Here is a 27,679-nt window from a genome sequence, read left to right on the forward strand (position 1 = left end):
TGGAAAGTATGTTTATTATTATTACTAAAGCCGTTGCCTTACATGAATAGTTGAGCTGTATTGTCAAATGTGTCACTTGGGGGCGCGTTTAATCAATCAGCTATTTACCTTTATACAGTTCTGTTTGAGAAGGGCAGATACCAAATAAAAGCAATATAAAGACACACCAAAAAAAAAACACAACCTGAAAAATGCATGAGTGGTTTAAGCTCACCATTGAAGCTTGATCACGCTTCTCCATATACTTCTTGGAACAAGTCCCAATGATTAAGGGACCATAAATGGGATCGAGATAAAGTCCCCTTGTCAGATTGTCTCCGACTGCAGCGTCTGTGGTGTATGCAGTTCCTAGGGTAGAAATATTTTCTACTTCAGTAAGTGGTTTTAGTAGTGTCCGTAAATAATTACAACTCCTGAATCAATGCGATCCTACAGATAAAGCCAAGGAAGGACCGCCACTCAGAAGTAGAACGCGTGCTTTGCAAAGACAAGGTCTCAGGTTCAGTCCTGGGCATTTTCAGTTTAAAGGGTCAAGGAGAAGATGATGGGAAAGCAGGAGTTATGGAGAGCATGATGGATCAAGCCAAGGGCCCCTCTAGCCCGGCATCCTGTTCTGTCATTGGCCAGCCAGACACCCGTGGAAAGTCAGCAAGCAAGACCCAAGCACATCAGCACTCTCACCTCCTGCAGTTTCCAGAAACTGGTATTCAGAAGCATACAGCCTCCAACCATGGAGGTAGAGCACAGCACCAAAGGAAACGGGGGCAATTGGAAGGCCCCCAGCTGGCTCCAGCCCACCGACCGGTGTGCCGGGCAAACTCCGGTCCTTGGTGCAGCATAAATATGTGGTCCCAGGCTTTAGAAGACTGAGCACTCCATCCAGCAGATCAAACGCTGTGCCAACAGAAGTGGCACGAGAGGCTGTGTAAGCAGATTTACAAGCAGGTTTATTCAGCGTAGATCAGGACAAAAGGAAACATGTCTGATCTCCTTCGTGTCCAAAGCAAAACAGAAAGCTATACACAAACGGAAGTTCCCAGCATACTGAGCTGGAGTGTAAACAGACATGTGACACACAACAATCACGCATGTTCCTTAAGGTGGAATGGAACATCCCAACACAGACATCATGGCTAGTACCTCCATGAATATAGACAACCCTCTTTTAAAGGCATCCAAGTTGGTGGCCACCACTGCCTCCTGCAGAAGCAAGTTCCATCGTTTAACTATGCACATTGTGAAGAAGGGCTTTCTTTCGTCACATCAGTGTCAGGCAATAGAGTTTGCCAATCGATCTGGAGAAAAGGAGTGAGGATGGTAGAGGAGCAGCTGCTTAACACCTTCCTCTCTAGATGTTTTCCTACTCAAAGTCCCTGCCCAGTTGCAGTGGTTGGTTGAAAAGACACAGGTAGCAGCTTCCACCACCCCGCCCCCCACTGTAGATGGAAAGGCGACTGAAAAGAGGATAAAGTTTTAGTAGGGAAACCTCTGGAGGAGAAAGGGTTAAGTAGCCCATACTTCCTGCCCAACTGGAAGCTTCCTGCAATTACTTTTCCATTACTTGAAATAACAATGTCAAGAGGCTGTTTGCACATCTCCTGGGTAACATTTTCCTTAGCCCTCAGCAGGTGGCAAACGCCATGAGCTCCAAGACAGTGTTAGCGGCAGACAACAAAATTAGAATTCAAAGAAAACATTCTGGAGTAACCTTGTCAGTAACAAGAGCATGCATAATGAGACACTGGACAAACGTCATTTTGTACCTTTCATGTTGAGATGTATTATGGATAAGAATGCATGTATCCTAATCGAAGACACTACTTGTCCAACTCAGAGGTCATTCAGAGCAGAGAAATTGTTTAGCTACAGCAAACACTTGGATAAATATATTACATCGTCATAGCTGTTCTTTCTGTTCAAGTGCACAGAGTTTTCCTGCCTCAAAGAAATATTTTCAATCACATACCAACAAATTCAATTTGGGCACTTAAAGTTGATTCTGAGCTCTTGCCCTGCAATCCCACTTCCCTCCAATATCAAAATTTTTGCAATGGGGAAAGAGTTGAAAAAATACAACCTGAAACTTGTGGGTTAACATTTGCTTGATGCAACATCATTTAACATCCCCAGCTTCCCCGCAAAAATGAATCAGAATGAGGAGGTTGGTCACAAAAGTAAGTTTAGTGCTTATGATATCAAAATGGAGGAATATTTATCCCTTAGAAATTGGATCTTTGACCATGATGCTAACCAAGACAGAGCATCCATTAGCATTGCCATTACTCCTTTTGGTATCCCCAACTTAAGGACAACTACTCAAGGCCTCACTACCTTGAGACACTGACTTTTCCACAATTATGTAAGGCCTTTATTGAATTTAGGTTTCAACAGATGCCCTCAACATATTAGAGGGGAGATACCATGGAATAGCACACATGGAACAAAAATGGGTTTATGGATGTAATCAGGATATCATATTGCAGGGCAGCATGCAAGTGCTGTTACATAAGTGTGATGATGGTGTTCATTTATATCCCATTTTTCTATATGGCAGAGTTAGAAAATCTTTGGGTGATTTGTAGTGATTCAGCAAGGTTTTTAAACATGCACCCCCCACCAAAAAACCCTGACTTGTTTAACTGTAGCCACAATGAAAAAGCTCCCACACCAAATTTCCACCCCACCTCTAAATTTGGCATCAGAAATTAAGCAGGCTTGTGGGAAGGATTTTTCTCTTAAGGGGCTGTGAGTTCAGTTCTGGTACTAAACACATATGATCAGAGGTCCCCCATTTCTTAAATGACCAATACAACCAAGCTACTATTTTGTACTTGGTTCCAGTTGTACACATCAAGGTTCCAGTAAAAAGCAGAGGAGATCCCACAAGTTTGAAGTTTGCCCGACCATGATATAAGGAATTATACTCTAAGCAGCTTACAAAAATACAAACATCATTTCAAAATCTACAATAAAAACGGTAAGACTGAAGCACTTGTATAGTAGTAACAGGTTGAGATGACTTCAGTACAGAAATCGGTTGGGACTGGAATAGCACTGAATTGTTGAGTATTGTGGGTAGCTTTCCATACAGACTCCAGCACAGTACAGTGTAGCATTAACATCTGACAACTTGGGGCGTGGGGGATGCTGATAATGCATCGTCTTATCTTGAGTTCCCATGGTAACTTAGCTTTAATTCCCTGGAGGCTGTGCCCTAAAAGCTAATGTAACATAAGGACCCGCTTCTTGTTTCCCCATCCCCCATCCCTTGATGAAAGAGAATAGTGGTTAAATCAGCAAACGTGAGGAGAATCAGAGATGATGAGGACCTGCAGGGGGATGCTCATAAGAGTCTTCTCTACTTCCAGCAAGAGACATGCCGCTGGTGTAGCTGAAAGCATGCTATTCGTATTTCATGTGGGGATTCTCAGCAAGGCTGAAGTGCTGGCAGTTGGGCATGTTTGATGCCAAAATGGGCAGGGTGGCTTAAGATCACTTGCCATGGTTACTTATATCTACTTAGCAATTTTCATTCCAGGTCTCAGGACAGCTTGAGCAATGTTATTGACAAATGTTATTGATCCCCTTTGTTGAAAACAAAGGAATCTGCGCCATCTACATGCTTAAGGTAAAGGGACCCCTGACCATTAGGTCCAGGCGTGACTGACTCTGGGGTTGTGGCACTCATCTCGCTTTACCGGCCGAGGGAGCCAGGGTACAGCTTCCGGGTCATGTGGCCAGCATGACTAAGCCGCTCCTGGCGAACCAGAGCAGCACACAGAAACGCCATTTACCTTCCCGCCAGAGCAGTACCTATTTATCTACTTGCACTTTGACGTGCTTTTGAACTGCTGGGTTGGCAGGAGCAGGGACCGAGCAACGGGAGCTCACCCCATCGCGGGGATTCGAACCACCGACCTTCTGATCGGCAAGTCCTTAGGCTCTGTGGTTTAACCAACAGCGCCACCCGTGTCCCATCTACAAGCTTACCTAATACATAAAAAGGTAAAGGTACCCCTGATCGTTAAGTCCAGTCGTGGATGGCTCTGGAGTTGCGTGCTCATCTTGCTCTATAGGCCGAGGGAGGTAGATGCTCAGTGGCACAAAACAGGCAAGGTGGTGTTTGGGTGTAATGGCCTCTTGCTGCTTTCCCTAAATGCCATTTTCATGTGGTAAGTTCCTTCAAAGTTCTCATATTTTCCATCCTAGCCCCAAACCAGCTGCACCTGAAGCTTGGAATATAGAAATAAATGTGGGAGGGGCCATAGCTTCATGGTAGAGCTGCTTGCAGGTTCCATTCCTTGCAATTCCAGTTAAAACAAGGGGTGGGGAACCCTTTTCAGCATGAGCGCTGCATTCCTTCCATGAGCCACATGCTAGTGGTGTGTGGGGTCAAAGATAAAGTGAGTAAACATTACCTTTTGTACACCTCTCTTTATCCTCCATCCAGTCAAACAAAAGGCATTCTCAGAGTTCAAGGATGCATCAAGGCAAAACACTGAGGACATGAGAGAGGTCCAATGATACACCTGACCTGGGGGAAATTCTGAGGGCCAAACTTAGAAGCCTTGAAGGCTGCATTTGGCCTGAGGATCCCCACTCCTGATTTTGAAGGATCAGCAAGCCAGTGGTGTATAATACCTTTCTATATATCCTGGACAAACACTATTCATCCAAGGAGAATGGAACCTCAGACCTGGAGGGCAAATCCAGCTCTCTGGGTCTCTCTGTCTGGCTCCTTCTCCAAGTTACATCCTTTATGTGCCCCTCAGTAGACCCGCCCTACTCCCTCTTTGAGTGCCTTTGCCTGGTTCAAATGATAGTGGTTCTTACCTGCCACAATAGTGAGAGGTCTGTATAGCAACCTCTGTCTCTTGCCTGAATTAAGGTAGTGCCTTGATTTGTTCACAGGATACCAGGATGATAATAGTTAGAAACACTCCACCCGCACCATTATATGATCTAAACCAACTTTTTCAGACCTGGACACACCTTTTAACCCAAACATTAATTTGGGACCCATCTATTTTACTGTATATTTTTATGTTGGTAGTGCTGCTGTTGTGACCCACCTTAGCTGAGTCCACAAACCAGTACTGGGTTCTGACCCACCAACAGAAGACAAGTGAGTACACAGCCAGCCATGTGGAGTAGCAATCATTACCCTTTACTGCTTAAAGTGCACCATATAGTTCTGATATTCTAATTATTATAACACCCAAAAAACTGGAGCTAGAACTTGCCTAGAAATTCTCCATTAGGAAATGTTTTGCTCTTAGGCAAGGGGAGATTTTGCATAGTCGACGCACCCACGCTTTCTTCAGATGCAACCAAATCTGATTCACCAGGCTGTATCCCTAATCATATTTTACGAAGTTGAGATGAAAACAAATAAATATTGTCAACTTTATTTGAACTATGTTACCTTGAATCCTGCAAATAGGAAGATACAAAGAAGGTCATTTATTTATCTAGTCACTATTCTGAGCTATTTATGCTTGTGGGAATGAAACTTGCAAAAGCAAATTGAATCTCAGTTCCAAGTTCAGAAATATGCCTCTGAGATCTTAAAATATTTTTCTCCTTAAAAGCATTGGCGTAGCCAATTAATTTAAGCAGATCAGTAAATATTGGGGATTGGGAGTCATTTAAGCATTAAATTATTCATTGGGCATAAAAGGTGAACCTCTTTCAAGGTAAAGAAACTGAATGATGCAACGGCACTGGGCAAATGCATCTTCTCCAAAAAAATAAACAGAGAAGAACTTCTGCCACTACCCATTGCTCATTTTTACAGAAATCACCATCAGTATGTAGCATGTACTTCCTATTTCTAAACTTTTAAACATCCTACCATGTATGCATATAGATGCAATAGTAACAACCAGAGGAAGCTATGCAACCCCAATACATAGGCTCCATTTCTCAATTTACTGTAGCATTCAGTGGAACTATTCCCAAATGGGAAACTTGAAGGTCATAGATAGATACAGGCTACAGCCTTACAATCCTTACTCTTTCTTTCCAGTGTACTTTTCCATATACCAAAACTGCCACTTAGAAGCACTTCCTATATGAGGATGGTAAAAATAGGATACTAGCTCATGTTCATTGCACAACAGAACTGGCTATGCAGAGAGAGCTCCCCCCCCAAAAAAAAAATATTAATATGAGGAAAGGTGAGCTGATTCATCAATCTCTTGAGGACAAATAGCTTCACATTTGGGTGAATGGGAAGGCCAATTCATCAATTTCAATTACCACTCTCAAGATATGTAGCATATCCTTCCCTGTCCATCCAAATGACATAGCTGACTTCCCATTCTTACCCTAAGTCGACATCATGAGAGGAGGCTTCATGGCTGCATTGTGCAGAAGGAAAGGGAGAGGGAGAGACAGCAGGAGGAAGGGGTGGAGCTTAGGTGTTTATTGGGAAACCACAAAGTATATTTCCCACGACTATCTGATATTCTCAGACCTCTCATCTATCAACTATAATTTACATAGCTATACAATACACCTCACCATAGTGGAGAAAGCTGTGACTAGGTGAGCTGGGTGCTTACTCGATTTCATGTCCAGCTGCTGACCATTGATGGGCAACTTCAAGTCCTTACATGGATGTTGATCATTAAACTGACTTGGACCATGAAGCCCTTCAGCTGGAAGAAGGTTTCAAATGGAAGATTGCCCTCTGCAACATAGGACACATGGATACACTGCAACCGTTATCAGACACGTTTTGCAAGTTTTTATGTTAGATGTTTAGCAATTATGGTACACATTGCATGCAAAGTGTTTGCCAATTCTGCATTGTGCTGATACACCAAAAGAAGTTCAGCCTGGAAGCAACCGTATCAATGGGATTTTAGTACAGCCGATCTCAACTGCCTTGTGATAAATGATGCAACCTCACAGAAAAATGGAAAGCAAAAATTGTACTTCTTTAACAGAATTAAGTAAAAAGGCTCTCAAGCTGTTGTAAGCAAGTGAACTTTTTCCCTCTTTTTTGTTTGTGAAGCAACCATTTAGCATCTTACAAAAGTAATATTTTGGTTGGTTTTTAATATTTAATGCCTTGTTGCTGCTTCACAGCAGGGCTTAAACTTGAGCTTTCCTAGCACAAAATATGCTCGATCTGAACCACCACTTGCAAGGATATATATATTTTAAATATTAATGTACTCTGAACCGCTGCAAAGTTGGAGGAAAAGTCAACAACTCAGGTAGGGGTGGTGGAAAGGATGGCTGTAAAAGTAACAAGCAGCAAGAAAACAAATTACATTCATATTTTATCAACTCCCCCATTCTACTGTGAGACATGGGGGGAAATCCATTATTTAAGAGTGTGGGGGGGGGGGAATTCATTATTTCAGAGTGTGTGAAGCCAACAAGAATGCAGCAATTAGCTAACTTGGGGTGCAGGAGTCATACGTTCTCACTGAGTTCTGGCTAATATGTAGAAATGATTCCACTATTCAAAAGAGCTAAGAGAAATATTGTTTTAAGTCCATAAGCATGTCCCCTATCCCAACACTCAGAGCAATCTATTTTCAAGGGATGAGGGGCACAACAACACATGCAAAAAGGTGTTGGCATATGCCTCTTTCCTTTCTCTGGTTGCCCTCAGCTGTGTACTACTCATATCACTGCAGGTGCAAATCAGCCTTAATAACAACAAGAGAGTTCCAGTGCCGGATTTACCTATAAGCTAAACATGCTATAGCTTAGGGCCCCAGTCTCTTGGGGGGGCCCCAAAAAAATAAAGGGGGGGAAACTGGATGTACATTTCCAAAATATAAGATAACAAACAAATAAAATAAAACCTACATACAATTAGAGCTTAATAATTATTTCACTATTAATATACTTCTTCTTAATTGTATTTCACTATTAATATACTTCTTCTTAATTGTATTTCAGTTCAACAATTACTTTGATAAAATACATATTTTGTTATGTGCAAATGGCTTTAAATACCTATTAGGTCCATGCTACTAACATGAGTTTGACCAAACTGTGGGAGGCGGTGGAAGACTGGAGTGCCTGGTATGCTCTGGTCCATGGGGTCACGAAGAGTCAGACACGACTAAACAACAAAGGTCCATAAATTACCATGTAACATATATTCAACACAAAAAAGCAACAATTTGTTGCTGACAAAGGACAGCTGGACATATAAAGGGCCCCATTACCTTCAGTAGTTTAGGGCCTCATCAAACCTAAATCCAGCCCTGCAAGAGACCCATGTACTGTATATCTCTCATAGATATATCTGGCTGTCCCAGGGCCATAGGCGAGAACTTATTCCTGCTCCATAACCACTCCTGGTTAGGAGAGCAGTGGCTCTGGGTACCCAGCCTTTGCACTCCACCCCTCTCTACCCTGAGTGCTGCAGAGTGTATAGGCGAGACCCTAAGAGAATCAAGCCAGTTGGCACTGGAACATGCTTAGAGAAGAGCTCTTCACACAGTGATGCCTCAGAGTGTTTACCATTATCATTTCTCATTATCACTGGAGAGCCAGTGTGGTGTAGTGGTTAAGAGCGGTAGACTTGTAATCTGGTGAACCAGGTTCGCGTCTCCGCTCCTCCACATGCAGCTGTTGGGTGACCTTGGGCCAATCACACTTCTTTGAAGTCTCTCAGCCCCACTCACCTCACAGAGTGTTTGTTGTGGGGGAGGAAGGGAAAGGAGAATATTAGCCGCTTTGAGACTCCTTAGGGTAGTGATAAAGCGGGATATCAAATCCAAACTCTTTCTCTTCTTCTTCTCAAAGTCCTCCTATCTGCCTGCAGTAGGTGTCAATCAATGCCAAACTGCCAATTCAGAGCAACCCACCATCTAGAAGTCAATTACAATTTAGGGAAGTGTGCAGAAGGCAAAAGAAAGATGCCCAAACAACAGGATTCAAGTGACCGATTGGAGAACTGGGCCACAACTATCATGCATCAGTCAATGTTTCCACAACAAGTGGGTTATAAATATTTAGGATAGATGAATAAATAGTCTGCTGGGACTGGAGCCAGCACCATTTTCAGGCTCCCTCTGGCCAGACCTGGACTTGCTCCCTCCCTGTCTCCCCTATCCAAGGTAGGATATGACATTCAAAATATCTGAATTATTTTCTATGGTGCATTTCTTCCTTTGCAAATCTCTTGGTTCTCAGCATGGCAGCAATGTTTTGGGAGGACATCTTGCTGAAGCTGAAGAGGGCGAATTCCACATAGGAACACTATTCCCAGCAATTGAACAGCAGAAAGTAAAAAGCTTGTCAGTTTCAAGCTCTTATAGGGAACAGTTGCCTCCGGCGATGCTTGAGCTGAACAGGGAAGCTGGCAGCCTAGAACCAGCAGCATGCTTGAAGTCTGCCGGATAAACATTAAATAAAGAGCATCTTTGTTGCTGCTGGGAGAAAAATGAATTATTTATCCTTTAGTTTATCAGCAAAACAACAAAAGCAGTGCTCCCGCCAGAGTCCACTGGCCTTTGCCAGAATTTTGCAGTATGAAAAAGAGACAGGGAGGGAGGGAGGGAGAAAGGGAGAGTGGGAGAGAGAGGGTGGGGCAATTATCCATAACAAGTTGTCAAGGGCCTGTACTGGAAAAAGACAAGCAGTATACATGCATGCCCAGATGGCAGCTTTCTAGGCTCCAGCTTATTCTCTCTTGCATTAAACAGGCAATTTTTTTTAAAAAAAAGTATCCCTGGGAAAGACAGGTACAGTGGTACCTCAGGTTACATACGCTTCAGGTTACATACGCTTCAGGTTACAGACTCCGCTAACCCAGAAATAGTGCTTCAGGTTAAGAACTTTGCTTCAGGATGAGAACAGAAATTGTGCTCTGGCAGCGCGGCAGCAGCAGGAGCCCCATTAGCTAAAGTGGTGCTTCAGGTTAAGAACAGTTTCAGGTTAAGTACGGACCTCCGGAACGAAGTAAGTACTTAACCCAAGGTACCACTGTACTCTTTTCTCCTAGAAACTATTCAGGAGAGCTGCTGCCTCAACAGCACCCTGAAGTCTTCTGAAGGTTCTCTAGTCTGAATCTCCTATTAGCCTGTCCCTTCTGCAGAGCAAACTGTTCTTTTAAAGGGCCACTGCTCTATTCTGTAACTGCTGGCTCCTGTAGTATGGAAGAGGTGGGGGCTGAACTGCAGAGGGGAACTCTGAGTTGCGTGTTGAGACCTTTAAACCTCCCCCTGAAATAAATTCAGACAAGACTCAAATTTTCGTTTGGTTGTTGGCAGAATTTAGGCCACAATTTTATTGATTACAGCAAGTGAATGGTTGCATAGGCTCTGGTTCGACTAGCTCCCTGCACCGTTGCAGGTAGTGCTGACCCAAGGTCCCTGGATTCCTTTAACGGAATATCCTTCACATAGGGATGGTGAAAGTGTTCTCCCATCCCTATCACCTGAACCAGAGCCTATCCGCAACCTTACAAGTTGTGACGATTTGCTACATGGCAGGCGAAACCCAAATGGCACCAGCCAATCAGCCAAGTGGGGAAAATTCCTACCATGCTCCTGTCCCAACGACAGATGACACACAATGGCATAGCAAGGTCAAGCGCACAAGCCCTAAATATAGGGAGAGGTGAGTGGGTGTTCTGATGCATGCACCAAAAGAGGAAGCTCTGGGTCACATGCATAGGTATATATAGGTCCCTTGATCCGTTTAGCCTGCGTCCCATTGGCCTGATTGAACCCTGCATCAAGGGACCTACCAATCAGGTGTTGTGGCTATCCAAATGTACCCACCCACAACACAGGGTTAGGTTGTCAGGTCCCACCATAACACGTGCCCTCTTTAAGGGAGGACCCAATCTGGGGAAGCCTGGTAAGGCCATATCCTCTAGCTTGGATAGTCTAGGGGTTGGGGCAATGGCTTCCCATGTAATGCCTCCTCTCTCTCTTCAAGCTTAGAGCTGGATGGAAGATTATGGGCAGAGAACATGAACATAGCCTGGCACTTCCTCTGAGGGAGAGACAAGACATTGAGACACCCAGCTGCCATTTTGTTCTTCTGTTCCCAGATCTGCCCATGCAGTGATCTGAATTTGCTGAACTCCTTACTCCTTCTCTCTGACTTGTTTCCCCTTTTGTATCATGTCCCATCCATTGCAAACCAGTGTTTTAAGCTGTGAACAATAGAATGTCCCTATTTTCATGCGGATTGCTGGAGGGTGTGATAATGCATGAAAAGGAGATAAATGCATTAAGTTAATAAACCACCATTGGGGCCTGAAAGTGATGGACAACAGAATGCCACAAGTTTCAGACCCATGGATCCCTATGCCCCTTTAGATAAGAACCCACTAGAAAATGGAATGAGAAAGCCAAGAAAAATCCAATGATTTGTTTTAGGAACAAATGTAGAGGCCACATAAGTAGACCTTTTAATAATACCTTTATTGGCTATGTACAATCTGTGTACAATGAAATTAACCAAGCCTCCCTCCCCACTCTCACAAACACTCAATCTCATTGCACTCTGTGTGCTTGTCACACAACACACCAACCCCGAAAGTCAGTTGCACTATATTATTTTCCGTTCAGCAGCCTAACAGCCCATGGATAGAAACTGTTTTTTAGCCTGTTGGTACGACTAATTATACTTCTATATCTCCTGCTCGAGGGTAGAAGATTAAAGAGGTGCTGGCCGGGGTGTGAATCGTCCCTGAGAAATTTTCTCGCTCTTCTAAGGCAACAATCCCTTGCAATGTCATCTAGCGGGCTCAGGGGACAGCCAATGATATCTTGTGCTTTGTTCACCACCCTCTGTAAAGACTTTCTGTCCGTGGTTGTCAAGCCAACGTACCACACCTTTTCCTTTATTGATGTTGGGTACCTTGCAGCTTCCTCTGTTGGTGTCCTATCCTGTGGCGTGTCAACCTTCTGTAGGTTTGATCACAACATGCACATTTTTTTGTCCATTGTTGTTGTTGTTTATGTACCGCCCTATACCTAGAGGTCTCAGGGTGGTTCACAGAACAAAAACAAAATATAAAACCACAAAATATATAATCAAAATAAAAAAAAAACCAGATAACCCGCCTCCCCAAAAAACCCACATTTTAAAAGGCCAATATAAATCAATCAAATCAAAATGAACCAAATGCCCATTATCTGGCCTGCCCCTCCTCCCAGGCCATACCTCCCCCAACCCAGAACCACTGCAATTGGGCCTCTCCCTGCTCTCCTCCATTCCTTTCCTCCCAGGCATATCCCACAAAATGCTCTTACAACTCAGAGTTAAAAACAGTTAAAACACTTTTAAAAAATTAAAAGGATATCAAAACAATTTAAAAGCCATTTAATGAGCAGGAGGGGTGGCAGTGTCTGAGACAACCTCTTTCAATATACTTGGATTACTTCTGAGTAAACATGCCCAGGCTGGCAGCTAACCTGATTCACATGAATCTCCTTCATGTGATTTTACACTGCACAGTTTGCTGCTAATACACATGTATTGTTATTAATTATGCATTTTAACTGGGGGTTTTTTGTGCAGTGTGACCATGTACCTTGAAGGGGGAGATATAAATATCTAAAGAAATAAACAGGATGGGGGAAGTTAGCTTAACAGGAAGTCATTTTCTCTTGTCCTCAGTGTGTCAGCTCTGCACATAATGCTTTAGAGTGACAATTATCTCTCGCAGCCACTCACAGCAGCCTGATGTGACCCAGGGTTAAAAATCATTTTGCCTTCATAAGCAAGAGCAACCACATTCTTTCACTGTAGTGCGGTTCAGATTATTTGAAAAAGTTGCTAATGACTATTTGACAGGGGAGTCATTGGTCGGAGGAATGAAAAGTAGGATGAGCTGGAGCCCTCACACCAGTCTGGAATCCTAATGCCTGCGTGCCTTGTATTAACAGTGTGTCCCAATTAAATTCATAGGAAAAATAAACATCTCATTAAAATTTACACAAATACGCTTCGGTGGTGATGAAATAATGTGCATTTACTCTGACTGGTGTAAAAAGCAGCCTTGCTGGGGCTTGTTAATACAGGTGCCAGGTGAAATCCTGTACTGCAGAACTGCCAGCGATAGATAGATAGATAGATAGATAGATAGATAGATAGATAGATAGATAGATAGAGGTAGTAGGTAGCAGCATTATTATTATTATTATTATTATTATTATTATTATTATTATTATTATTTACCCACTCTTTATCACGAAGTCCAGGGCAGGTTACTCTGCTCTTCAGAAGAATGTGTGCTGCAACAATGATAGATATGTCAGCATGGTGCTTTTTTCCTAAAAAAAATGTTTAGGGGTACTCTCATTTTGACTCACGAAAAACACCGGGAAAGGAAATGAAGCCACCATCCAAGGTGGTACCAGTGAAACTGACCAATCACCATGCTAGATTCCAACTCCTACTTCACACATTAAACGCTCGCTTCCGTCTGAGACTCATGAAACATCGTGACAGGAAATGAGGCCGCTATCAGGAGTAGCAACGGAACTGACGATTCACCATGCTAGAGAAGAAACATTTTAAAAAAAAATAGTTTCTTATCCAGTTAGATTCACAAAATGTTTAGGGGTATGCGTACCCCCAGAAAAAAGCACTGTGCCAGCATAATGCCAAGATGTACTGGGTGTGGGTCCCTACCATCATGTGTTCATTGGCTCTCTCTGTACATCAGCAGCATCTGTGATCTATTGCCAGCATAGTCACTGACTGGTGGGAATCGGGGCTGCTTCACAATCATTGGAGGGGTGTCTTAAATTTACCTGCCATTTATCTATTTTCTGGCAGTGAGTTTCTCCACGTCTCTCCTGGCCTGACCCTGCATTGGATACAGCAACTGTTTCACCAGTGCAGTGGTGGCCTTTTCTCACACCCCCACACAGTGGAACATGAGTCTAGTATTACTCTGTCAGATACGCTTACAGAGTTTAGCATAATGGAAAGTTGAATGAACATGCCTGATTTGAGTCACAATGCTGGCTCTGCTGTGGAGTAGGAACTATGCAGTAGGACGAAGCAGGAAATTTGGTTGGGTTCCCATTTTTGCACTTTCCAAAACAACACACAAACCAAAATGGAAAATTTAATGGAAAATGTGCATTAACCTGCATACAAGTGAAAGTATACTGAAATTCATTATAGTGGGGGAAAGTGCTTGCAAAATATATTCAAAAAATGTGCATGTTAGGCAAAATTGCATACATAAATCAGTCTTATGGGAGAAATGAGCACTAAAATGCTGATGAATTCCCATGAGCACTCTGTTAATTAAACAAAATCACAAACTGATGCTGAAATCTGGCAAAATGAACTTAAGATTGGAAAAAGGAGAAACTGACAGAAACCAAAAATTGATAGAATTGCACGTCCCTAGCCTGCAGCCAGCCTTAGCCTTAGCAGCTAGAGCAATTTGGGTCTAGCTTTAACAAATGCCATAAATTCTGTTTATAATTTTGATAGCATTTAGGCAAGAGTGCAAAAGAAATTATTTTTCACTTCAGGCCTTTCTCTCTGAAATTACTTGCCCCTACATCGTGAACAGACTATTTACCAGAAGCCACGGGGTACCACCTAACCACTTTTGATGACGGTAGCAAAAATGGCCTGAGGTTTTAAAAACAAGGATAAGAGCAATAGAGACTTAGAGCAAATGTGGGGCTTGAAATCTCTCCTATAAATGCAGCCACACAGGTATATATTTTTTTTCCAGTAACTGCAATTTTAGCACACTAGTGCTTTAGCAATTTACCAATAACTCATATTTGCCATTTTAGGAGAAAGATACAAGTTGTTATATGTATCGGAGCTACAAATGTAAATATAAAATACTACTTAGGGAGTTAAACATGAGCTAGGCAGCAGCAGGCAGATATTTGACGGGTTATTTAAAATTGCATATGAATTTCAACCTCACTTCTTCCTTCCCCCTCCTGCTTGGACTCTTGTTCAGTTGCTCTTTGGTTGATCAAGACCCCAGTATCCACTGAAGCTTCCTGCTCCATAGCAGAGGGGGGAAACAGAGGGGAAAACCAGAATCTATGCTCCCCCTTCCAAACTGGCTGAATTTGGGGTGGATATCTCCTGCCCTTCAACCCAGATTCTCCAGTTCATCACCCCTCTCCAGTTCCTTCCTTATTCTCTGTCAGAGCCTGCCAACCCAAGCCAAAGCCCAGCCCCATCAGCACTTCAGAGTTCATAACACCAGCTTCCAAATCCTTTCTATCTCCATCTTCCCTGTTCTGCTCCTCTCAAGAGGTTCACAGTCCGCCACACCATTGTCAACGATCTTACCAACTTCCAGTTTTGATCCCTGGGCAGCCATAGTTTTTCAAAACAACCCCTTGATTCCCAGACCAGCTGGATTTTTAGTTTTTTAAACAGTCCATTTCCTTCACACATCACTTCAGCCAATCTCCTCCAGAAGATTCAACATCGCTACCGCAAAAGTCCTTCGTGCACTACAATATACTGAACTTTTGCATAATATCTAGGAATGGTTCCTTTAAATAACAGTATTAAACATGTAATAGCAAATCATTTGAGTTTTGTTCTCATTTCCAAATATTTGTTTAAATATCTATTCAGCATAACAATAATTGATTAGGATAAAACAGTACCCAAAATATGTACATCCAGGAAACTTTTAGCTATTTTAAACAATGCAGGAGCTAAAAACCCAAAGAAGAATAGAAATAAATGTGTCCAGAGCTCCCATAACTAATCCAACAAATAAATGTCTTTGGGCAACTCTGTGAGATGATATCTTTTATTTATGTCACCATAACATAGAAGGGAGCTGCACTTAACTGTAGGATTGTAAATGTTAACAATAAAAGAAGCATATTAAATGCTGTGCGAAGACTGTGCAGCTCCTAAGATACATCGTGGTGAGTTCTTATTTGTTTCCCAAATGCTAGCCATTGCATATGGGATTTAAATATTAACCGGTCAATCTTTTGTGGTGAAGCATGAAAAGGAAGCAAGGTCTATTAAAGAGTAGGGGAATTGCGTCTGGATTTTTATTTTTTAGATTTGTTGAGCTGTCAAGACTGGGACATAGTGATACATACCAGCACTTCAATTGCTGAGTGCTGCAAAACAGTGAGGGAGATAGTTTTGTACTGAGGTGTCTGCTATGTGAAGAACCTATTCTGGCTTTCCATGACATTTTTTTACACATTGCACTTTTGTCTATTTTTCATCCCTCAATTATTATTGTTAAACTTTTTGTACATGGCAATGCAATGAACAAAAACAAAATCTGTGTGTCTATGTGTTTTTTAAATAACTTCTTTCCATACAAATTTGTATGGGTGGGGCGGGTCAATTGTTAACCTTCTGTTTTCTTCCACTTATCCCTCCCTCTCTCATTTGCATATAAACACTTTTATCTGAATACTTGAGGAATGTCTGGAGCTGGAATAATCCAAAACCCTATTACACCAAGCTCAAGTGGTAAAATCCCCAAGGCCAGCCCTTACAGGTTGTAATGTAGCATAGGCACCATCTCCCCAGGGCCTTGGGTGCCTGAGCACCCACAAAATTTCCCATATAGGGGCCGGGCACCCACAAAATGCAGGGGCAGGTGTGTGGGCACCATGCCCCATGCAAAGAGTGCAGAGTTCGGACGGGGATGGTGGAAGAGAGAGCATGGAGTTTGGTGGGGGGAGAGACCACAGAGTTTGGGTGGGAGGGGAAGAGAGAATGCAGAGCTGGGGGGGTGGAGAACACGGAATTTGGTTGAGGCAGGTGGGAGAAACAGCAGGGAGATCAAGGGGGGTGGAAGAGAAAGTGCTGAGTTGGGGGAGAGAAAGAGAGTGGAGCTCGTGCCGCACCCCATGCTACTGTCACGAGCTCATCCTACACTTGAGTAGGACCCTGGAAGAGACACATGCCCGACTGGCATGTTCTCTCCCTCCTGGTCTTTCGTTCGGGAGCTTCATAAGCTTTCTTCAGCCCAAACATCACAGCGACTGATGCCAACAGACACCAGCACACTTAGGGATCCACAGAATCTTCGCAGCTTGCATAACAGACCTCAGCAATTCAGCATTTTGGCTAATCTACTTTATTTACATATAAACACACACAGTGCAACATGTCTCTCCCTCTCTCTCTAGCATCAGACAGCAAAGAGAAAAAGGACAAAGGACAATAGTCCCACTTCACGGAACACAGTAACACAAACATCCTGTCTCCGTCACTTCCCACTTTGTGGAGTCAAAACATACACTGTCATGTGATAGACAAAAATCACATGACTACAATCATGGAGCAGGAATTCTAACAGATACAACATCATGACATCATGGTATGGGCGGGGCACGCTGGGCAGCCTAGTGTGGGGCCCACGTTGGCGCCATTGTAATGTAACAAATAGCTTCAAGTTACTAGAAAGGAGATTCTGACTAAACATCAGGAAAAACATTCTGACTCCCTCAGGAGGTGGTGGACTCTCCTTCCTTGGAGGCTTTTAAGCAGAGATTGAATGGCCATCTGTCATTGATGCTTTAGCTGAGATTCCTGAATTGCAGCGGGTTGGACTAGATGACCCTTGGGTTCCCTTTCAAATCTACAATTCTATGATTTTATGATTCTATAGAACATTGAATAATGTTTAGGTCAGGTGTGCTTTCTGAAAAAGTAAAAGGTTGTACCCAATTTTCATTTACTGTTCAGTTTGATTCCGGGGAAAGGCTTCTGTCAAAGAAAATGGAACACACTTGTAACAACTAATTGAACACAAAGTTTTTCTTCCTGTCTCCTACCGACTTCATCGTGACATTGATAAGATAGCACCTCTTCTCATGACTCCATTTGACATTGTCTCTGACATTGTACTGTTTTCAGGGGGGGGGGGGGGATGCGTCTTGAGTTTTCACACCGAAACTACGTAGGTAATGATTTCCACCGAGGAGGTAATGGAGCATGTATATATAAGCAACGGACTGCACACTGAAGTGCACAATAAAACAACAACATGGCAGTAAAATATAACTATCCTCTTACCTAAATATGCTACATTGTTTACAAATTGCTTATAGAATATCCAACAAGAAGCATCAGTTAAGAACAAATGCACAAAACCCCTCTTCTGCAAACCATCTGTTTTCCCACCATATGCACATTCTGTTTAAGGTCAGCTTATATATGAAGTGCAAAACAGATTAAAAGGCTGCAATCAATGGAGCTTCACAAATGTCCTTCTATAGGAAAGGTGCTGTCTGGCAGACCCTGAGTGATTATGACATTACCTTACTGACATTTTATCCTGGGTTTAATTAAACGGGTGAGAGCACAAATCTGGTTCCACACATATATTCCAGCAGCAGAATACACACTTGTGATTTATTTATTTATTCAATCCAAATGACTGTTCTCTGAGATAGCCACCAGGGATACAGCCCCTCATGCGTTATGGATGATCCGAAGCTACAGCTGCCAGAGAGTCACACTCTAGAAGACCAAAGTAGGAAAGTAACCTCACTTAACCAGAGCTCATTTTGACTCTGTCTGGGTTTAAATGCCTGTTAAATATATTTGTACTTTGCACAGCCTTCTGCAGCAAATCCACCCAATGTTGTCCCCCGAGATGTCCAGAGAGGGATCTCTGGGTGCAGATGTAATGCAGAGATGAGGAACTATTTCAGCCTGAGGGCCAGATTTCCTGGTAGACAGCCTTCCAGAGACCACATGCCAAGGGTTGCTGCGGTCAGAGGCAAAATACAGTGGTCCAATGGATGTGACTCTTAGAGTACACTACATGGCAGTAATGGGACGCGGGTGGCGCTGTGGTCTAAACCACTGAGCCCCTTGGGCTTGCTGATCAGAAGCTCAGCAGTTTAAATCCCCATGAAGGGGTAAGCTCCCGTTGCACTGTCCCAGCTCCTGCCAACCTAGTCGTTTTAAAAAATGCCAGTGCAAGTAGATAAATGAATGTACCGCTGTGGTGGGAAGGTAAACGGCATTTCCGTGCGCTCTGGTTTCCGTCACGGTGTTCCGTTGTACCAAAAGCAGTTTAGTCATGTTAACAACATGACCCAGAAAGCTGTCTGTGGACAAACACTGGCTCCGTTGGCCTGAAAGCGAGATGAGCACTGCAACCCCATAGTCGCCTTTGACTGGACTTAACCATCCAGGGGTCCTTTACCTTTACCTTTTTTACATGGCAGTCATCTTTTAAAGCCATCCAAGTTTGCAGTCATCACTATCCCTTGTGGGAATTGATTTCTATAGATTGAACTGTGCGTTCTGTAAAGAGGTGCTTTATTTTATTCATCCTGAATCGTCCAACATTCAGCTTCATTTGATGTCTGTGAGATCTAGTGCTATGAGAGAAGGAGAAAATCTATTCTCTACCTACTTTCACCGCACCATGCAGAATTTTTATACACCTCTCCTCTTATTCACCTTTCCTTTAAATTTGAAAACTCCCAAATGTTATAACCTTTTCCTCATAGGGGAATTAACTTGAATTCTGAACATCAGAGATATTCTACAGCACAATGTATCATTGCAGGTCCCACTTGTTATTCCCTATTTATCTGGATCTGTCCTTATTTTCTAGTATCCACCCCTGCTAAATCACTGTCCTTAATTTTGCTTTTTCAGTATGCCTTGTTAATCTTTTGGTATTAAGAGTTATTAGAGCTGTTGCAATTGTGCAGGGTTCAGCTCTTTTCTCAGAGTTACTAGAACTTCAAAGTCTGGAGAGAGGTGCCACAGATTTCAGGTCATAAGTCTGGAGCCTCTACCCCAAATGACCTCCACACAGGTAACAGTAGGCCAGTGGTGGCAAATCATAACATGCTAGGAAGTGCTGTGCTGGCAGCAGAGGCTGGAGCCCTGCATCACAACTCTAATATAAGTAAATTTCGCAAAACACCGAGAGTGGCAGTGAGCTCAGTCAATAAAATTTAAGATTGCTGAGCCCCATCAGATACCTCTCTCACCACTCTGGTACCCTCATTGACCTGGCAACCCCAAAGGTGGCATCTGATTGTCTGAGTTCAATGCCTTCTTGGTGCTTTGGGGAGGTTTCGCTAAATACCATCAGTGGCAGGCAGCTGAAATATTATTGCCTGCTTTCCAAGCCACTCACTTATCAGTCACAGCTCTGACTTCCTCATTGGCTAAAAACACTGAAAAGTGGGGGCAGCCCAGCTGACTCCTTTAACAGAACTTGCTTAGAAGGCTGCATGTACATTATGATTCATAACTTTCTTTCTAGAAAGGCTATATAAAGGTAAAGGAACCCCTGCCCATACGGGCCAGTCTTGACAAACTCTAGGGTTGTGCGCCCAACTCACTTAAGAGGCCAGGGGCCAGCGCTGTCTGGAGACACTTCCGGGTCACGTGGCCAGCGTGACAAAGCCGCATCTGGCAAGCCAGCACCAGTGCAGCACACGGAAACGCCGTTTACCTTCCCGCCAGTAAGCAGTCCCTATTTATCTACTTGCACCCGTAGGTGCTTTCGAACTGCTAGGTTGGCAGGCGCTGGGACCGAGCAACGGGAGCGCACCCCGCCGCAGGGATTCGAACCGCCGACCTTTCAATCGGCAAGCCCTAGGCGCTGAGGCTTTTACCCACAGCGCCACCCGCGTCCTATATACTTCCTTTAAAGGCTATATACTTCCTTTAAAAAGAAGAAGAAGGTTCAGAGTCTTGCACCCCTGTTCTAGGATGCCAAATAAGGCCTGCACAGGCATCAGGTTGGTGATCCCCAGCCTAATGATCAGTCTCTAATGATATTAATCTGGGAGCAGGGAGAATGAAAAGTGGAAATAATGCAACAAACTAAAATACTAGAGTTCTGCAATGTCAGTTCTCTGTTTCTAGTCACGTTTCAAAAGGATCATCTCGGTCAGTGTTCCTGTGTTGTTGGGGGTTGGACTAGATTACCCTCAGGACCCCTTCCAACTCTGCAATTCTATGATTCTATGAACAATGTATACGCATAATTAAGGAGGCCCTCCATCTCAGGGGGCCCTAAATCTGGACATACTATGCATACCTTTAAATTTGCCACTGAGCACTGTTCATAATGAAAGACATAATAGGCAACAGGCATCTTTTCCTTTTGTTGTTTAGTCGTTTAGTTGTGTCCAACTCTTCATGACCCCATGGACCAGAGCACGCCAGGCACTCCTGTCTTTCACTGCCTCCCGCAGTTTGGTCAAACTCATGTTCATAGCTCCAAGAACACTGTCCAATCATCTCATCCTCTGTTGTCCCCTTCTCCTTGTGCCCTCCATCTTTCCCAACATCAGGGTCTTTTCCAGGGAACCTTCTCTTCTCATGAGGTGGCCAAAGTATTGGAGTCTCAGCTTCAGGATCTGTCCTTCCAGTGAGCACTCGGGGCTGATTTCCTTCAGAATGGATAGGTTTGATCTTCTAGCAGTCCATGGGACTCTCAAGAGTCTCCTCCAGCACCATAATTCAAAAGCATCAATTCTTCGGTGATCAGCCTTCTTTATGGTCCAGCTCTCACTTCCATACATCACTACTGGGAAAACCATAGCTTTAACTATACGGACCTTTGTTGGCAAGGTGATGTCTCTGCTTTTTAAGATGCTGTCTAGGTTTGTCATTGCTTTTCTCCCAAGAAGCAGGCGTCTTTTAATTTCGTGACTGCTGTCACCATCTGCAGTGATCATGGAGCCCAAGAAAGTAATATCTCTCACTGCCTCCATTTCTTCCCCTTCTATTTGCCAGGAGGTGATGGGACCAGTGGCCATGAGCTTGGTTTTTTTGATGTTGAGCTTCAGACCATATTTTCACCCTCTCCTCTTTCACCCTCATTAAAAGGTTCTTTAATTCCTCCTCACTTTCTGCCATCAAGGTTGTGTCATCTGCATATCTGAGGTTGTTGATATTTCTTCCAGCAATCTTAATTCTGGCTTGGGATTCATCCAGCCCAGCCTTTCACATGATGAATTCTGCATATAAGTTAAATAAACAGGGAGACAATATACAGCCTTGTCATGCTCCTTTCCCAATTTTGAACCAATCAGTTGTTCCATATCCAGTTCTAACTGTAGCTTCTTGTCCCACATAGAGATTTCTCAGGAGACAGATGAGGTGATCAGGCACTCCCTTAAGGCTATCTTAATAATAATAATAATCAAACCATGTTATCGGTATCTGTGGAGGCTATTTTCTCAAGCAAAGGGAAAGGGGAAAATAACAGACATATTTTCTACAGCAAAGTCATATTTTCCTGTTCGTTTTTTAAAGAACAAACAAGAATAAAAAAGGAGCCCCAGCTTTCAAAGCTACTATGTCTTCACCCTCCAAAGCTCTTAAAGAAAATTACACAAAATGACTCCTATTAATTCAGTGAGCACAGCGCTCCAGCTAACTTTCTGGCAAGAATTCAGTCACCCTTGGAAAGTTATGCCCATTGCTGAGTAAAACAATTTCTTATGCAGTGAATCTTGTCATTAGAGTCAAATATATGGCATCATAGTTAATCCATAGCCTCGCATAGCTAAAGTGAGCTTGGCTTGTCATTGGCTATACCAAGGTTCAGTGCTGCACTGAATATTCACTGTGTTTGATTTTCACTCTAAGCATGCCTTTCTGGAAGAGACTTTTTCAATCAAAGCACAGCATCCCCATATAAAAGAAGAAATGCTCATTTCAACATTCCTGGTGCCTCATTGCATATGACATTTTCTGTTTGTTCACCCTCTGCTGACATCACATGTCAACAAATCTCAAGCTTTCTGAATCAACTAGGCTTTTTCTCTCTTTTTCTCTCCCTTTTCACAATAGCTCCCTTTGATAAGGTGAGCTGCTTTTCTTTGCCCTTTTTACATTTCCCGATGTTTACTTTCTGTGCCTCAGAAACTGGATGTCCAAAGTAATGAGAAGTCTGAAAAGCCCATGTGGGTTTGGGGTTTTGCAGTGAGAGGTTGGTAAGTGAAGAAGCTTTAGATGTTTTGTGTCATTGTGTCAGTCCTAATGGCAAATATGGTAACCCATTACCAAACAGCATAGGCCAGAGGTAGCCAACATGAGAGCTTCTTGCTGTTGTTAGACTCCAATTCCCATCTCCCCTGAGCATTGGATATGTTGCCTGGGGCTGATGGGATTTGGAGTCAGAGGCAGTTTTGGGGTAGCATGACTGGTTCATCCACACTAGGCACCAAGCTGCCTGCCACAACAATGCTGTAGAATGGAGCATGAGAGGCAGGGTTGCCAAATTTTAGTGTCACACAGGGCACCGCTGAAATTTGAGATCCAAAAGTCCAACCACATGTGGAGGGCATCCTGCTGGATATCTGTAGCTTAGAAGGTGTTGCACTGTGGCACATAATGCCATCGGGTCAGTAAGCATCAGCACATAAATTACATGGCTCAAGACATACAAATAGATCCGAAGCCTTGCTAGAACAGGTCAAAGGCTCATCTAGTCCCCTGCCCTGTTTTCACATCGGCCAACCAGATTCCTATGGGAAGCAGCAATTGGCATGTAGTGCTTAGTACTTACAGTCCTACTGTCATTAAGACAGTAGCCCTATTTGGCTATGCATCCCTCATGCAATTACAATTGCATAAGGGAGACTCTGCGTCATCACTGTGTCCTCACCAGTTCCCCCACTCCACCCCAATCTGCTCACTTTTGCTTCTGGTCCTGCCAACGATTGGAATGTGGCCCCTGGAAGGTTGCTGAGAAAGGAATGTGAATAAATTTCCCAGCCGTTGTTTCCCACCCAGCACCAAAGGTTGGTAGCTTCACCTGCAGGTTTTATTCCCAAACAGAAGAATGATGTCTTCCAGCTCAGCCCTAATCAGGCAGTTAACATATACAGTGGTACCTCAGGTTAAGTACTTAATTCATTCCGGAGTCCGTTCTTAACCTGAAACTGTGTTTAACCTGAAGCACCACTTTAGCTAATGAGGCCTCCTGCTGCCACTGCGCCACCGCTGCACGATTTCTGTTCTCATCCTGAAGCAAAGTTCTTAACGCAAGGTACTATTTCTGGGTTAGTGGAGTCTGTAACCTGAAGCGTATGTAACCTGAAGCGTATGTAACCCGAGGTACCACTGTAGTTTGGACAATTAACATTTAGGCAACATCAGCACCATACATTTCAAGCACTATAATACCACTTTAACAACCATGGCTTCCACCCAAAGAAGCCTGTAGTTTGTTAAGGGTACTAAGATTTTTTGGGAGAACAAAACTATTCCTCTCACTACATTTCCCAGAGCTCCTGAGGATTGAGGGCCCAGGGCAGGTTGGAGGGCCAAACATACTCTACTAAGAGCTCTCAGCACCCTTTACAAATGACAGTTCTCACTGTTGAAGTGGGTTGATAAGGTCACCCAGGGCTCTTTTGGGAGAAAGCCCATGATATAAATTTAACAAATAAATAAACGTGTGATGTGGATTTGACCCTGGTGTGCAGGAGTGGGCTGACAATTAATTAGTCACATAGCCTACGGTGATTTCTACTTCATATTTGCGTTACATTATTACATTATGTATGTTACATGTTGTACAATAATGTCACCCGGATCTGTGTTGCTCTTTTCAGAATATAATTAATTCCAAATTATTTTGTCAAGTTTTCAGCTGAAAAACAAGTAGCCAGTACCCATCCCCTCAACACTATAATAGGCTATGTAAAGCAAAACAACAATCCAAAAAAAGTTGGCATCAGCAATGTCGGATATCTTTTTCTCTCCCACAGAGAAATGTTAATGCCAGCTAAATTCCAACAACTCCTCTAGTTTTTCCTCACCGTTTTTCAAAATACCATATTTCATGGCTGCAATAGTCCAGTAATTACTGCTCAGGGAAGCCTTTCCATAAAGCTCTCCTTTGGAATGCAGAGCTCCTAAAGTTATAGTATAATATGTCTTCTAGTTATGAGATTTGTAAAGGGATTTCAGGCATAGAACAGACAAGGTGTCAAGATGATAAATTTATAATGAGGAGCCGTAAGGGAGGAGTTTGCATATTCCTACTTGGCTTTGTGAACCTGAAATATGTCGAAGGTAGCCAAGAAAGCACAGCCTGAGCTATCAAATTTGTACATTTATAAGCAGTCCATTGGATATTAATAGCAGGCTCAGTACCCCTGACAGCCTTGACTATTCACACTGATCAGCAATTATTTCAGAAAGACAGCCCCACAAGGTACTCTTATTTTGACAAATGCCTTGACAAGTCTTCTATATTTGGTTCTCTGTCTAACAGGCGATTCAAGGGCAGGACCTTCAGGCTACTTACACCAGGAGCCTGAAGGCAGTTCGGGTGCAGTTCTCACTAAGAGTGGCTTGGAGGGACCTAGGAAGCTACTATTGGTCCATCCAGTTCAGTACTGTCTACACGGACTGGCAGTGGCTCTCTGGGCTTCCAGACAAGGTTATTCCTTAGCCTTACCTGCAGATGAGGTGGATCCAACCTGGGACATTCTACTTCCCTTGTGAAAACTCCCTCTGGATAGTCCACACTTTTGCCTCTGTAGAACAGGAAACAAGAACCCTTAAGTGATATTGGTATGGGAAATAACTATCATTCTATTTCAGTGACGGCCCCATCTACAAACAGCAGCAGACAATTCTAGTGGTTTGTGTATGGTTTCACCCAGATAAGAAACCACAGATACTGTTTTACCCAGAGCTCTGAATACTTTAGGGGCAGGTGGATGGAGGTGGATGGCTGCAAAGAGGTTATACTTACTGAGGAATTTATTTAAATACTCTTTTTTTGTCCACCTGTCACCATAAGTTCCCCAGCAGGGTTACAATATGAAAACAAACAAAAGTTTCAAATAAAAACAGAAGTGGGTCCTACAAAGCAAAATACCTTAACTGTCAAATGTCAGGGTAAAGAGGTGTGGGAATATTGACTTTCCAAAGGCCCATGCAAAATGAGACTGTGATTAGGGGCTCACTCTTGAAGGAATAAAACATAAAGAATTTTCAGTGCACCCAGAAGACACAACTTTTTAAATCACAGCAGCAATTCCTTTACATTAAATATGCTTTTCTCTCCACTGTATAAACCAGCTTGGCTCTCTTCTTATCCACTTGAGATATTAAATCCACGTCACTTTCTCTTCTCCCCAATTCTTAAGTATCTTATTACCATCACTCCCAGTTCGTGCACACTCTGCTCTTGCTAGAGGCAGCAGAATGTTTTTTTTTTTTTTGGAGGGGGAAGGACAAGTCTCACAAATGAGTCGAGATTATGCTCAGCATACTGGCACAAGTTCAAGCCTCTGAAGGAATCAGAGCTCTATTATCTCAACTCTGCAATTCTAGAAAACAAACTGTCTGCTTAGTGCTAACCCTTCAGATAAGAGAGTATAATGTTCCCTTGGACATCAGATAAAAAGTAAAAAGCCTTGCAAAGAATTTAAATAGAACATACCGGAATGTGTGAAGAAAGAGATCTCATTACAGCAGGTGCATTTCATAGATCAAAGGGAAAATATCACAGAATGCTAAACCTTAAGGCTAAGGAGCTAATCTAAGAAAAAATGATAAAGGTATTTCAATTTGGCCCAAGAAACTGGTCCATAATGGACTACTGTAAGTTTGTGCCTTCAAAGTCTGCAATGCACACACACAAACACAAACACACACTCACCCCAACACTGCTTTCATACTTGCTTAGTCTTTTGCTACCATTAAGTTATCCCTTTTCCCCCCAAGCCAATTTTAAAGGCCATTTCAAGAAGATACTGGATGATTTCAGACTGACTTATTGCTCTTGGGAGAATGAAATGGGATTGCGTCAATCTTTACTAGCACAAGGTGTGTGTGGGGGTGGGTGGAAAGTTGCCTAAGTAACCAGGAAACATGTCGAATTGGATGTCCCCATTCTGTGATATGACACAATATCCTAAGCATGGCTGCCTTTCTCAAAAGAGATTGCCGTTCCTCAGGGTAACCTTAAGTGTGCCTTGAAACTCATTTGCTCTGCTCCTGCAGAAATGGACCAAGACAGAAAAAGGAAAGAAACAAATAATTGTGTGTTTGCAGTGGCCCCGATAAAGCACCTTTTCCAAACACGTCTAAAATCAACTGTAGGACTGGAGGTTATAGACTTAAAGCCAGGAGCCAACAGAGGATATGTGAAACTGGTAACATTTAATCATCTTTAACAAATAGAGAATGCCAGCACTCTGGAAAAGGATTTACTCTATCAGAAGGACTATATGTATTATGCAATTCTGCACAGGTATTGATGAGATATGGGATTTAGTATTGGCCACCACACTCAGCAACCTAAAGCTCTTATTTTCTATTTGATTGTTGCATGTCAAGACTCACCGCACCCCTAAAAATTCCTTGTAACTTTGAGCTCTTCCACCAGAATGAGGTGGAACTAGCAAGGGGCATCTCCAGACCTTTTCTTCTTGATTCTGTGCTAGTTTTACCTAGCTAGCCCCAGCAACAGAATAGAAAGTGACAAAATCCTCTCGGTCTCTCTGTCTGCCTTCCTTCATAAGGAAGATTTTCAGAACAAAACAAAACAAAAAATATATGGAATATATTAAAAGACACCATACCTGTTGAACCATGAACAGGGAAATTTACCGCTCAATAATGGGGCGCTCAATTCTGAAAGAATTATACACGTCTCCTCTCCCTGGATAAATTCATTGAAATGATACCCTACTCTGTTTCTCTGCCCACAAATGTGGTGAAGAGTATTGAGGGGCCTTTT

At 43.0% G+C, this 27,679-nt stretch overlaps 1 long non-coding RNA gene across 1 annotated transcript; it reads right to left on the reverse strand.

The window, feature by feature from the left end:
• Nucleotides 1-220: 220 nt before the first annotated feature.
• Nucleotides 221-26,103, reverse strand: LOC144328118 (uncharacterized). Its single transcript, XR_013393357.1, has 3 exons — nucleotides 25,979-26,103; nucleotides 25,385-25,463; nucleotides 221-348 (listed from the first exon to the last, which is right to left on the reverse strand). It is a non-coding gene; the product is annotated as an uncharacterized LOC144328118 (long non-coding RNA).
• Nucleotides 26,104-27,679: the final 1,576 nt, after the last annotated feature.

Source organism: Podarcis muralis, chromosome 6, assembly GCF_964188315.1.
Source record: "Podarcis muralis chromosome 6, rPodMur119.hap1.1, whole genome shotgun sequence".
Lineage (NCBI taxonomy): Eukaryota > Metazoa > Chordata > Lepidosauria > Squamata > Lacertidae > Podarcis > Podarcis muralis.